This window comes from Aquarana catesbeiana, linkage group LG13 (genome assembly GCF_042186555.1).
Source record: "Aquarana catesbeiana isolate 2022-GZ linkage group LG13, ASM4218655v1, whole genome shotgun sequence".
NCBI lineage: Eukaryota > Metazoa > Chordata > Amphibia > Anura > Ranidae > Aquarana > Aquarana catesbeiana.
In genome coordinates this window covers 141,059,052-141,074,323 of record NC_133336.1, presented here as the reverse complement: position 1 = coordinate 141,074,323, position 15,272 = coordinate 141,059,052, and positions in this window count along the sequence as shown.

Genomic DNA, 15,272 nt, shown 5'->3' with positions numbered 1-15,272 from the left:
CCATGATCTCCATGATGAGGACGTGCACTTGCACTTGTGAAATGAGATCCTTCTTACACAACATCCACATCACCTAAAATAAAAAAACACCATGTATTATAAATATGCAGGCATTCATCTATTACCTGAAGCTGTAGTCTCAGCCACTGACCTGTTGTGGTCACTATTTCGCCCACTTCATAAACCTCTCCTCCCTCCACATCTTCTGGTTGTGGTTTGGGGATTTGCTTTTCTTTAGGAGGTGGGGGGTCCCTGGTGTCCTCAGAAGTCCCGAGTCTTTTCTCCCCTATGTGAATAAAAAAAAGGTATACTTAGCACACAGATTTTTGAGGCCAGAAATAGTAATATGAAACATTGCTTAGAAGTGTTGTACAATTGTCTTTTTTGGCAGAGTTCCAAGCTGAAGACATTATTTTTTTCCCTTTATAAAGCTGGAATACTTACCTTTTTTGTACAATTTTCAAACATGGAGACACCCCTAGTATCCACTGGAGCACCTGTGTGGGATCCCCTAAAAAGTTTGTTCTGGTGTCCCACACTAGTACTCCTGCGTCCAGATGTGTAAACAACTTTTGAGTGTCCTCTCCTTACACTGAATCAAGTTTGCATTTCATTCTAGTACAAACCCATCTAGACAACAATGTCATAAACTTCTTTTAATACAAATAGGCCTGAACAAATCTAGTTAACCTGGATCTGCCAAAAACATTGTATTAGTGGGCGAACGAATGATGGTTACGACGAACAATTTCTGTGCTCACGAACCTGAAACTTGCCATTTTAAACTGTACAACAGTAAAGAAAAGCACATGGAGCAGCATGCAAGTAATAATAATAATGGGAACACACGACAAATACTTACTTTTTTAAAGAAGTCTCTTGATCTTTCTGTACTGATCCTGCTCCCTCAATTTCAGGTCTGACCAGCGTTTCATCAATTGATCCTTGGATTGTCGTACCCCAAAAATTCTGTGCAGACTTCTCACAACTTTAGCCATGATCTTGGCCTTTCTGATATTTGGGTCCATGCTTCCCATCATAGTCAGCCCTCTTCAAGATGTCCACCATCTCCACCATCTCTATAAAGGACATATTTGAGGCCTTAAATCTCCTCCAGGATCGGGACGTTCGTGGCTCCGGCCTTTCGTCGTTGCTGCTGTTTGCATGCACTTGCTCTTTCTCCGCCATGTGCTCTCCCACTGTGCCAAAAGACAAGGGGCGAGGAATAGACTAGAAAGAACTCAGGGGCAAATGGAGTTTCATGCATGCGCAGTGCATATAAAGCGTTAAACACGTGCGTCCTACGTACAAACTGTGAGCGGAGGAAGGAGTAGCGGAAGCGCCGATCGTTCTAACGCAGGTACAAGTTTAACTTGGTGCATCAGTCGCCTATACTGCCTCTAGATTGAGGCCTATATTGGGACAAGATTAGGAGAGTTTAGCCTGATATTAGGGTTTGTCTTATGTTGTGTCTTGCAGAGAAAATGGATGGCTTCAATGATCACAACTTCCTCCCCCTATTCATAGACAAGTACAGGGAGCTGTCCTGTCTGTGGCAGGTGAAACATCCGCATTATAATCATAAACAAAAGAGGCAGGCAGCACTGGAGAAACTGCTGGAGTTGGTAAAGCCGCAGATCCCCATGGCAACCATCCCCTATTTGAAGGCAAACATTGGTGGCCTGAGGAGCACTTATAATAGGGAGAGCAATAAGGTCCAGGATTCCATGAGATCAGGAGCAGCAGCAGATGCCATTTATGTCCCCAGGCTGTGGTACTATGACAGACTGCGTTTTCTGTCGGACCAGACTGAAGTCAGGCAATCACTCTCAACCCTTCCTTCCACTCTTCCTTCCATGCTTCGTTCCACCCCAGTTGAGGCTTTTGACGTCCAACCTGGGCCTTCCAGCCAGGAAGAAGTGGAGGGGCCCAACTTGAGCCAGGTATAGTATTGTTCTACAGATTTCTTGTCGTAAAATGAATGATGTTAACTAGATGTTATTATTGATCACTAATTGCTGATTTAATAAAGTGTTTTACCTATCAATAGACAGTAGCAATAACAGTCATGAGCTGAAAATTGTGTGTGACTGATGAATAAAAAATAAAACTATGCTAATGCTGTCCTCAGAACCAACCCCACAGCCTTTGCCTCCATGGCTGCATGCAAAATGCAGGAAATGGAGGAGGGCCAAATCCTCATCTGTGAGGAAATTATGTATCTGTCCCTAAATAAGGGGTTGAGGGGCCAACTCACGAACGAAACACACCTGTGTGTGTTCGAGCATCCTCCTCCACCTCCTGCCACAACTCCAAAACCACAGCCTGGAAACAAGCCTGGAAGGAGGGGTGGAAGGTGAAAGACAAGAGTGTGATGGCCTGGGTTCAGTCTGGTCTGACAAAAGACGCAGGCTGTTGTATGACCACAGCCTGGGGACATATATGTCATCTGCTGCTGTTACTGATCTCTTGTAGTCCGGGACAGGATTGTGCTCACTATTATATGGACTCCTCATGCTACCAATTTTGGCTGTAAAATAGTTGATGTGTGCCCTGGGGTACAAAGGCTTCGCCAATTTCACAATTTTCTCCAGCGTTGCCTTCCTCTTTATTTAATTATGACCCATAATAAATGGCTATTTTGGATTCACAAATACTTGCCTATGTGCTTTACTTAAAAAAGGACAGTTTGTTTGTGAGTAGGCAGGTACATTTCCTAAATACAATTTCAAATTAACAAGGGACACCAACACCAACCAACCTCCTTGAAGTTAAAAAAATACAAGATAATAATGGCGTTGTGGTAACTTGACACACAAAATGAAAAAAAATATTATGGGGAGCACTAGAAAAAAAAAAGTAGAAGATCTTGATACAAAAAAAACCCCACTATAAACCAAAATTATAAAAATTTTTATGGAGATCTGACGAACAAAAAAAAAAAAAAAAAACATATCCAGGAGATCACGAGAAATAATAAAGAAATCATTTATTCAGAACTCTGTGTGAATATCAGCAGCAAAACAACTTCATTATTCTAGCATTATAAAGAATAAGAGAATGCGCTGCATTAAAAGATTTTAAAAATTGCAGCGTGACGATTGTGCTATCTTCATTATGAACACTAGTTTTACCAGACTGAGCCCTTCCGTCTCGTAATTGATTCAAAGCATGCGTGGAGCTTTGTGCATCGGAATTGTGTACACACAATCAGAATTTACGAGAACAGATTTTGTTGTCGGAAAATTTGAGATCCAGATCTCAAATTTTGTTTGTGGGAAATTCCAATGAAAAATGTCCAATGGAGCCTACACATGGTCGGAATTTCTGACAACAAGCTCCCATCTAACATTTGTTGTCGGAAATTCCAACCGTCTGTATGCGGCATAAGACTCCACGACACCTTCCAGTGGGCAACCCATATCCAATGGAGAGAGACCCTGGACCCACCTGTCTATGGATTTCATTGTGGAGTTACCCAACTCCCAGGGCAACACAGTTATCCTTATGGTGGTTGACCGGTGCTCAAAGATGTGTCATTGTATTCCACTTAAGAAGTTGCCCACTTCTAAGGAACTGGCTTCCATATTTGCTCGGGAGATCTTTTTCTTACATGGGCTACCCAAGGTGATTGTCTCAGACAGAGGTAGTCAGTTTGTGTCCCGGTTCTGGTGAGCCTTTTGTGCACAGTTGGGAATTCATCTTGCTTTTTCCTCTGCGTATCACCCACAGTCTAATGGGGCCGCAGAATGAGCCAATCAGTCCTTGGAGCAATTCCTACATTGATATATTTCTGACCATCATAACATCTGGTCAGACTTATTGCCATAGGCAGAGTTTGTTCACAACAGTGCCTTGAATTCTGCTTCCCAATTGTCCCCGTTAATGGCGAATTATGGTTTCCAACCTTCCATGTTGCCTGACTCGTTTGTTCCGCAGAGTATTCCTGCATTAGAGGAGCATCTCCGTGGTCTTCGTTCCACTTGGGCACAAGTCCAGGAGGCTTTGCATCATGCTAATGATAGGTACAGACTCCATGCTGACCGCAGACGCCTGCCTGCGCCTTCCTACCAGGTTAGGGACAGGGTCTGGCTGTCATCTCGCAACCTCCGACTTCGTGTTCCCTCACTGAAGTTCGCACCTCGGTTTAATGGGCCTTTCCGTATTCTTCGCAGGATTAACCCAGTGGCTTACGCATTAGACCTTCCTTCTAATATGCATATTTCAAATGTATTTCATGCCTCCTTATTAAAACCTTTGGTCTGCAACCGCTTTACCACCTCAGTGCCATGTCCTCACCCTGTACAGGTTTAGAACCATGAGGAGTATGAAGTACAGTCCATTGTTGACTCCCATAGGTTCCGTGGGCGCATACAGTACCTGGTGTATTGGAAAGGGTACAGTCCGGAGGAACGCTCCTGGGTCTCCTCCTCGGATGTACATGCCCCTGTCCTCCTCTGTGATTTCCATAGATGTTTTCTCCTCAAGCCTGGTGATCCTCCAAGGGGGAGGGGTCATTGGGGAGGGGGTACTGTCAGGGCTGGGCTCAGCCCTTCCTTATCTGGGCTGGCCACTCAGCTGTCTGCTAATTGCCAGCTCCACAGTTATTCAGCTGTTGATCATATCCTGCTCATCAGTCCTGCCTACTTAAGCCGTCCAGTCTAGAGGAGCTCTCCCCTTTCGCCTTGGTCAATATCACAAGAAACATCTCCTGCATTCCTGTTTAAAGACTGGCTTTGCTGACATCCCTTCTGGCTCCAGATCCTGCTTGCTGTTCCACTACATTGATTCCTGACTTCTGGCTTGGCTGACTATCTGTTCCGATTACTGAACTTTGGCTATGTTTTGACTACATTTGTTCTTTTACTTTTATTATTAAACAAGTGTGATTTAACTGTACTTCTGTCTCTGTCTGTTTTCATGGTTTCTGACAATCCCATCACATTGCATAGCATAAAAGGAAAAAAAGAAACAAAGATTATAGTAATTACCAAAGAGAATATTTTATATTTTTTCTGGGCCATCCCATGTATCCATTCAAATGTCAAGCCTCATCCTATATACTACAGGAACAGGAGGAAGCAAACATTGGTCCCCTCTATCACCAATAGCCCCAGGTATCCCTTATAGTAATCACTCATACTAAGAATCATTATCCCACATCTATATTAGATGCCATGTATGATTTGTCCAGCCACTTTGCCCAGACTTTATCGTACTTACTAGGGCAACCGCTATTTCTATAGGTGTCTCTATACAATTAAAGATTATTATTTATCAATTGTTTCCAATATAAAAGTGTAGGGGGACAGAGTTTTTTCCAATATAATGCAATGGTTTTTCTTGCATAGAATAGTGTTGTATTAAAGCGGAGTTCCACCCAAAAGTGGAACTTCCGCTCATCTGATTCCTCCCCCCTCCGGTGCCACAATTGGCACCTTTTCAGGGGGAAGGGGGGTGCAGATATGTGTATTAGACAGGGGTATCTGCACCCACTGCCGGGAAAAGACTCCCGTGGGAGTCACACCCCCTCCTGCACCCCCCACTGTCTCCTGGGAAACACACAGGTCCCAGGAGATAGCGGGGACCACTTAGAACGCGCAGCGCGACTCGCGCATGCGCAGTAGGGAACTGGGAAGTGAAGCTGCAACGCTTCACTTCCTGATTCCCTCACAGAGAATGGCGGCTGCCAACATCACTGGACTCCAGGACAGATAAGTGACCATTTATTAAAAGTCAGCAGCTGCAGTGTTTGTAGCTGCTGTCCTAAAAATACTATAATCAAAAAGCTGCTAGTGAAAAGTGATTTCCTATGAGCTGGGAGAAAAGGGGAAAAAGGGGGAAAAAAGGGGGGGGGGGGAGGAGGGGTGGCTGGGAGGGGGGGAAGCAAAGGGAGGGGAAGGAAATCCCAGCTAAGAAGTTTTAAAGTGACTTGTGCTCCTTGTCATGGACAATAAAAAACCAAACACATATAGTAACACGTGACTTTTGTACAGTGCAGCTGTGGTAATACATATATAATCCTTATAAAATAGTGCTTTTATAATCACACATTAATACTGATAAAAGACTGGATAAAACCATCCGTGACTCGTGCTCAGTGCAGCATAGGTGAGAATCAACAGTCAATGTGAATTCCTTGGTGTTTCCTTAAAAACAAGGCAGGCATATCCAACTTGTTTCTGCTACTTATTTCTATGGTGACCGGGTGCTTGTGTCTTGCGCTGTGATCGTGCAGACACTCACCAGCTTCCTTAACCCCTACAGGGGTAACGTGCAGTCACAGTGTATGCCACTGTGTGGCAGTCCTTGGCGTATTCAGGATCGGGATACTGTTTGGACATGAAGGAAAGAGGAGATTCCCATAGTGTAAAACCATAAACACTTTTATTTATATTAGATGACAAGTTAGTACTCACATTGTGGTAATTTCAAATGAGCAACAAAGTGTCATCCGAGAAGCGTCAGGTTCAAAGCCTGTGTTCGTTGGGAGATGGTGCAAGGTGTCAGAGTTAGGCCACGCCCTACGCGCGTTTCGTCAGAGGACGTCTACGCTCCCATCCACAATTTGGCCCCCAGCTACATCACTAGCTTAGTCTCTAAATACCAACCTACTCGCTCTCTTCGGTCCTCTCAAGACCTCCTGCTCTCTAGCTCCCTTGTCACCTCCTCCCATGCTCGCCTCCAGGCCTTTTCCAAAGCCTCTCCAATCCTATGGAATGCCCTACCCCAATCTGTCCGCTTATCTCCTACTTTATTAGCTTTCAGAAGATCCCTGAAAACCCTTCTCTTCAGAGAAGCCTATCCTACCCACACCTAACAACTGTATTTTCATTTTTTCCATCAGCTCATCCCCCACAGTTATTACCTTTTGTTTCCACTTGACCCTCCCTTCTAGATTGTAAGCTCTAACGAGCAGGGCCCTCTGATCCCTCCTGTATTGATTTGTATTGTAAGTGTACTGTCTGCCCCATGTTGTAAAGCGCTGTGCAAACTGTTGGCGCTATATAAATTCTGTATTATAATAATAATAATATATAAATCTGGGCTTAGTCATCATGTGGCTGTAACCAGCTGAGTGGCCAAAAAAAATGTGTATGTATCCGGAAAAGCTAATCCTCCCTGTTCACAAGGGGCATATCAGGGTACTTAATTTATACCTGGGTTTTTTTTTTTTCCATAAAAAAGATGAAAACAGCTGATTTAATCTTGTGAAAAAGGATTCTGGGGACCATTGTGGAGAATGTCTAAATAAATACATAAATTTAGGTATAATTTTAATTTTTAAAAGATGAATGCGTCCCAATAGGGACAATGGTAGAGACTTCCATGCTTTCAATTTTGACCCAATATTTCCCAGAATTGGAGTCAGATTCAGGGACATAAATTCAGAAGCTTGACAGGAAATTACATCTCCTAAATACTTGAAATGATCAACCCACTGCAGTGGAATATCCTTCAAAGCCATACTACGGGTCTCCATATCTATTGGAAACAACAATGACTTAGTAATTTACCTTCAGCCCTGTATCCGTTGAAAATTAATCCAGTATATATAGGAACCCTTGTAGCGTGGGGCCAGCATCATTTAAAAATAATAGGAGATCGTCTGCATACAAAGCTACCCTCTCCTCCAACCAACCGATCCGCAATCCCTTAATATTGGGGGAAGTGCGTAGAGCCTCCATAGCAATTGCAAAAAGGGTTGGAGAAAGAGGGCGACCCTGCCAAGTTCCCCTAGATAATGAAAAGGGAGATGACAACCCTCCTCCCATTTTTACTGCAGCTGTGGGATTGCTATATAAGACCTGTAACCATTTTATAAATACCATTGGAAAACCCATTCTGCGGAGTACTTCCCACAAGAAGGGCCACTCCAGGGTATCAAAAGCCTTCTATGTGAAGCATAAATAATAGTATATAATCTCCTAAAATTCACATCAGTAGCCCTGCCAGGCATAAAACCCGTCTGATCTGAGTCAATAATATTCGACATCAAAGATTATAGTCGTCGGGAGATTAACTTAGTCAAAATCTTGAAGAGCAAAGGGAAGGGGATTATTACAGTGCCAGCAACAGCTCAGTACAATAAGTATACAGAAAAAATGAATTTTATTACAATGAGTTAAAAACACCAGTACATGTTGAACCACATATAAAAGGGAGCACTTTGCAATATTCTGTTGACCAAAGGGGAATGATGGTAAGTAAAACAGCAGGTCAATTCCTCCCTACTAGTTATTGTCAAGGCATTGGCTTCAACAGGGGAATAGAATTTAACAGAAAACAATTGTTTCTCTATAGAAAGGAAAAAACAAAAACATAAGTGTAATACAAAGAACAGTGAGCAAAAATAACATGATGCGTATTATTGAATGATTAGGCTGCATGGTACCAAGTGTCTAATCACCCTTCCCCAATAAACCAACACCCCGGAGAACCACCATGTAATGGGATTTATTTTTTTTTCTCTTTTAAAATACTTTATTGTTTTGAGTTAAATATAGTTCAGGTTTACAAAGAAACATAATAACATTCTTGTATATATAAGGTAACAGGCAATTGTAATGCATCACATAGGTGATTATGGTATGAAAAGTAACACACAATATATCATAAACATTGATATCATTTAAGTGAATACAGAAAACAAGAATTATACAAATTAAAGGTAAAGTATAGGAGGTATGGGGTTGGAATTAGTTTATTAAGAAGTGTGGGGAAAGGTAAGATGCAGGAAAGTAAGTATAATAGAGAAAAGGAAGTAAGATAGTTGGGGGAGAATCAGTAAATAGTTCCAGGGCCATGTTCCTGCAATATGGCTTGGCTTCATATGGAGATTAAATAAGTCTTTCCAACTATTTTTAGTCATTCACATTTCAAGAAAGTCAAGTAGTAAGTGAAGGGGGTAGTAACTGCACAGTGTTGGGGCTAAGGAGATAAGGGGGTGGGACATGGGGGAATTACCAGAGAAAAACAACTAATTAAAGGCAATATGTATAGTTTATAGTAACATTATAGGTTGTCCATATAATGTCTTCAAAGAAGAAATAATGAATTATCGAATCCTGGAGGTAGGAAATGCTCAAACCATGGTCTCCATAAGGCTTCATACTTCGATAAATTGTCAAGTAAGATTGCTTCGGTCTTTGCGTGGATCATGAACTGAGTTAATCTGTTCTTAAATGACAAAATACAGAGTGAGTCAGATTTTCAAGCTTTCGCTATGGTCTGTTTGGCTGCTGTGGTTATGAAGAGCATAAGCTTAAACTGGCGGTGTGATAAAATATTTGGTTTATCATATAGGAGTGCTGTGGTTGGATCAGGAAGCAAAGGTATATTAATCATAGTAGAAAGCATCTTAAACACCTCCAACCAAAAGGATTCAACTATTTTACATTCCCACCATATGTGCATGTGTGATCCTAGTGCTGAACATCCTTGGAAGCATTGGGATGGGTATTGTGGAGAAAACTTGGAGATTCTGGCAGGGACTAGGTACCATCTGGTGAGAACTTTGCAATTAGTTTCGAGAGCGACAATATTAGGTGATGCTGCTTTGGTATTATTCCATATTTGGGACCAGTTTATTTGTTCGGGTTGTAATTGAAGGTCTGTTTTCCATTTTGTGGTATAAGTCAGTGGAGATGAAGAGTTGTGTGAGAGTAGTTGAGTATATATATCTGAGATGAGTCCTCTTCTATGAGGATCATTGTTGCAAGCTTTTTCAAATACGGTGAGATTAGGAGACATCAAGTCTGAAGGTGCATTAGTAGACAGGAAATTTTTGATTTGTAGGTACCTAAACATTTCTGAGGGCGGGATATTGCACGTTTCACAGAGAGTTGGAAAGGGTGTGATAACCCGGGTTTTATAGAAATGATATGCCCTCGTTAATCCCGCTTTTGACCAAGCTAGGAAAGATGTTGGGGAAGACCAGGCCGGGTAGAATGATGGGTTATGTAAGAAGGAGAGGAGAGGATTGTGTGAAGATTGGAGGCCAAATCGAGTTTTCAGTCTATCCAAGATTGAAAGGCTGTGTTTGGTAATTGGATTAGTAAGCTTCTGACGTTGTGATGGAGAAAGCCATAAAAGATTTGCTGTAGAAAGAGGATCACAGTCAACCGATTCCAATGCCACCCATAGTGGAATTTCAGATGTAGCATGGTATTTAGTTAATTGTGACAGTTGTGCTGCATAATAGTATTTGGTAAAGTCTGGTACACCCAGACCCCCTCGGATTCTGAGGGAATACAGAGTAGGTTTAGGTAATTGAGGTTTGGCATTGCCCCAAATGTATTGTAAAGTTTTCCGTTGCAAGATACGTAAGAAATGTGCTGGGACAGCGATAGGAAGAACCCTGAATAGATATAAAATTTTTGGAAGGATAGACATTTTTATCGCTGCAATCCTACCCATCCATGACAGAGGTAAACTTGACCAGTTTGAGAGGAGTTTAGAGAGTTGTGATAGCATTGGCGGGTAATTAGTAGCATATAGATCCGTTGGGTTAGACGTAAAGTTGACTCCCAAATAGGATATAGAAATTGGTGACCATGCAAATGGTAAGGAATGAATTAATTGAGTGTGAAGATCAGGAGGTAGTGAAATATTTAGGGCTTTTGATTTGTGTAGATTAACTGAGAGGCCCGATACTCGTTCAAATTTTGAGAGAATATCAAGAAGAGTTGGTGCTGATATTATAGGGGATGTTAAAAATATTAGGACATCGTCCGCAAGCATGCATAATTTATGATGGTAGCCGCCAAGTTCTAGACCTTTAATGTTTGGGTTAGTTCTAATAAGTTGGGCTAGGGGTTCTATTGCTAAAGCAAAAAGAAGAGGGAAAAGGGGGCAACCTTGTCTAGTTCCTCTTTCTATATTAAAAGAATCAGATTTAAATCCTGAGTATGCAATATGCGCTTTCGGATTATGGTATAAGGTAGTGATCCATCTGAGGAAATGTGGACCGAATCCCCATTGTTTAAGAATTGAATGTAGATAAGGCCATGATAGGGTGTCAAATGCCTTTCGTATGTCTAATGAAAGGAAACATGTAGGAATACGGCGGGAACGTGCTATATGAGCTAGAATTGTGGCTCGACGGATATTGTCGCCTGCTTGTCTTGGGAATAAATCCAGTTTGATCCTTATGTATCAAAGAACCGATTATAGGATTGAGTCTGGAAGAGAGAATCTTGGCTAAGATTTTTATATCAATGTTAAGGATAGATATTGGTCTGTAATTAACCCAAGAAGTGTTGTCTGTATTAGGCTTAGGGATCATAGAGATGGAGGCGGTAAGTGATTCTGTACGGAAATAGTGATCATTAAGAAGGTTAAAGGCATCAACCATGAGGGGTGACAATAGTAAAGTAAATCGTTTGTAGTAAGTGGCTGATAAACCATCAACACCAGGGCGTTTGCCAAGTTTAAGTGATTTAATGGCAGTTTGTATATCTATCTCAGTAATAGGTTTCTCTAGCAAGTCTTGTTGAGTTTGAGAGAGTGAAGGAAGGTGAATCGTAGATAAGAGATTGTTTAGGTGTGAATGGTTTAACATTTTAGTTTCTTTGTATAGTTCTGTTAGTATTTTCTTGAATTTCTTAAGGATTTTCAGCGGGTTGCTAGTATAGTTATCTTTAGCAATTTTTAGGCGGATAGGGATAGGTTGTAATTCGTCTTTCATAGTGCTAAAGCTAGACATGTAGTTGGCTTGTTAGCTTGCATGTAAAAGGTGTGTTTAGTTTTGCGTAAAGTTTTCTCGGCTGATTCTGTTAAAAAAAGTCAAGTTCTATGCGTGATTTATCATAATTTAATTTATTATGTGGGGATGGTGAAGCTTGAAAAGTTTCATAAGCTTTGTAAAATGCTTCCTCTGGGCATTTGTGAAGCTGTTGTTTTTGCTTACGTATATGAGATGCTTGACTAATACAGACCCCTCTAACATAGGGTTTGAGAGCTTCCCACCGAGTTAAAGGATTCCGTATCAGAGGCCTTGTTGTGAGTAAGATAGTCTTTTATGGCCTCCTCCAAGTTTAATCTAAATGTAGAATTCGCTAAAAGCCTGTAATTTATGCACCATGTTTTATGATTGGGTTTTAGAACCAATGAGGAGAGAGTTGTTATGACTGGGTTATGGTCTGACCAAGTACAATGTGTAATATTGGAGTTCAGAATGAATGCGGAGGTGCTAACTGGAACGAAAAGATGATCTATACGGGTAAATTGTTTATGAGGATGAGAGTAATGTGTATACTGTCTTCTTGCAGGATTATGTTCTTGCCAGGTATCAAGTAGTGAGTGTTGGTTCAGTAGTCTCTGATAGGAAAGTTTAGGTGTGGTATGAGGGGTTGGGGATCTGTCAAGGAATGGGTATATTGTTTGATTTGAGTCTCCTCCAATAATAAGGGTACCTTGTTTATGGGAATCAATCACTGAAAAAAGGTAGTAGTAAAGAGGAATAGTAGTGGATTTTCATTAGGAGCGTAATAGGAGACTATAGTAACTTCACTATCTAATAAAAATCCAGACAAGATTAGATATCTCCCTTCAGGGTCTTTGAACTCTTTGGTGAGGGTGAATGGTGCCATGCAGTGGAATGCTATTAGAACTCCCCTTTGTTTAGTATTGGCAGATGCTGTATAAACTTGTGGGTATTTACGGCTGAAATCTTTCGGTGTGGACTGTGGGATAAAATGTGTCTCTTGTAGGCACACCACATGTGCCAATTGTTTGGAGAAAAAATGAAAGGCTTTAGTGCGCTTTGGAGGAGAGTTGAGACCTTGTACATTAAGAGTTAATATATTCAGGGAAGACATTATTGAAGATGGGTATTTCTCTGCTGTAAAAGTGTTAGGGAATGTAGATTTTCTCTATGGAATAGAAATATGAAAGAGAAGTTCAGCAAGTGTTGTGCAGTATTGATATACACTAGTATAAAATGTGTTAAAGAGAGACAAAACAAAACAAAACAAAAAAAAAGGGAAAAAAAATAAAGAATTTAATAAAAATAAAAAGGTTGCTCCTAAGTGGAGCTAATATCTAATGGGTGGTGATAAATCACCAACCAAGAGATATAGATGTTCCAAAGAGCGTCCAATCAATATTGGGCACTCGAGGAAAAAAAAAGGAGGTGCAGTGAACTGTCTCCGGGACTACGACACCCTACTGATATTGTATTAGATATCATTGAACTGATGAGTCAAAAGATCTAAATTAAACTTGGAAAAAAAAATGTTAATATCTATATGATATTTTAGTTTAAAATAATTCCAAACACAATTGGCCAAGTAAACCTTTGCAATTTATGTAAATTAACTATTCAGAAGAGAAAAAGAAAATTTGAAGAGGTCAGCTATTATGCCCCATACACACGGTCGGATCTTCCGATGGAAAATGTCCGATCGGAGCGTGTTGTCAGAAATTCCGACCGTGTGTGGGCTCCATTGGACATTTTCCATCGGATTTTCTGACACACAAAGTTTGAGCGCAGGATATAAAATTTTCCGACAACAAAATCCGTTGTCGGAAATTCCGATTGTGTGTACACAAATCCGACGGACAAAGTGCCACGCATGCTCAGAATAAATAAAGAGATAAAAGCTATTGGCCACTGCCCCGTTTATAGTCCCGACGTACGTGTTTTTTATGTCACCGCATTTAGAACGATCGGATTTTCCAACAACTTTGTGTGACCGTGTGTATGCAAGACAAGTTTGAGCCAACATCCGTCGGAAAAAATCCTAAGATTTTGTTGTCGGAATGTCCGAACAAAGTCCAACCGTGTGTACGGGGCATAAGACCTATTTAACAGCTAACATCTAAGGATATATGCAAACTATATGATTTAAAACATTAGAACGACTAGGATGCAGCTGCAGTGTATGTCCCTTAGGCAACTGGTTAGAGATCAGCTAAAGATAGATCCATGAGAGTAGATCTAATGAAAGCAACCGATTCTAGCAATATCATAATGGATATAACAATTTAAAAAGAATTTGTATTGGAGAAGTATCCTATTGGTTTAATAGGTAACATTGGATACTGCATTGTATTACTACAAAGGTATAACATGTGGTATGGTTGAGAGAGAGTATTGTATCGGTAGTAAGAAAAAAGAAGTGATTAAATAGGTATCACCCAATTAGAGTTCAGTTGTCTGTAATATCTTCTTCAGCAGCAGGAGGTGACGAAGTAAAGCTTCCTCTTTTGTGGGGGCTGAGTGAAGCCTGAGTTGCTTGAGGGTCCTCCTGAAGATCTTGGAGCTGTGGGGGAGGTAAAAATGACAGTCAACGTTTGGGTCCATCTGTAGTTGCAGTTGGAGTGGACAGGCGGAGGTCTTTAATTACATTGAGAAGATCTTCTGTTGATTTGCATGTGTATAGAGTACCTTTGTATGAAAAACGAAGAGAAAAAGGAAAGCCCCAGCGATATGATTTGTGGTGGTATTGAAGAACTTGCAGATGTGGTTTCATTTCCTTGCGCTTGAGAAGTGTAATTTGAGACAGATCTTGGAAGATTTGATATCTGTGTCCTTGAAAAATCAAGGAGTCTTTGTTTCTTGCCGCCTCCATAAGTTGCTCTTTGCTACGAAAATAATGCATTTTCAGTATAACATCTCTAGGTGGTCCAGCTGCATTACATGAAGTTAGGGCTCTGTGTATTCTGTCCATTTCTAGACGTTCGATCGGTATTGATGGGGCAAGTTCTTGGAAGAGTGCTGTTACAGTCGATTGTAAATCTTCAATTTTCTCAGGGATACCACGTATCCGTAGGTTAGATCTTCTAGCTCTGTTCTCAAAGTCTTCAAGGCACGTTTGGAGATTAGTATAATCTTCTTTAAGGGACTCCAATTCTTCTGTGTGAGCTGAGGTAGTGATATCAAATTCATCCATCCTTTGTTCTAGGATTGAAGTGCGGCGGCCCACTTCACATGTCAATTTGTCTGTAATGGCATCTGAGGTGTTCTGTAATGCCTTGTGTAAGACCCTTTCAAATTGAGCCAATAAGTCAGGGGCAATAGTGGAGTTTTGTGGAATAAGAGGGGTCATTCCTGAGGTAAAATCAGGCTCACTGCGCTGTGCTGAGGAGGGTGACTCATAGTGTTTCTGTGAGACAGGCTGTGAGGCAGGCTGTGAGGAGTGGTAAGAGGATGCTGCCGTCATTCTAACAGTGGGTTTAGTCAGCGAGTCCTGTGACTTTACTTGACTCAGTTTAGCTTTTCGCCCGCTGTACATAGTTCCAAAATATGCCCACTTACTCTGGGGAGA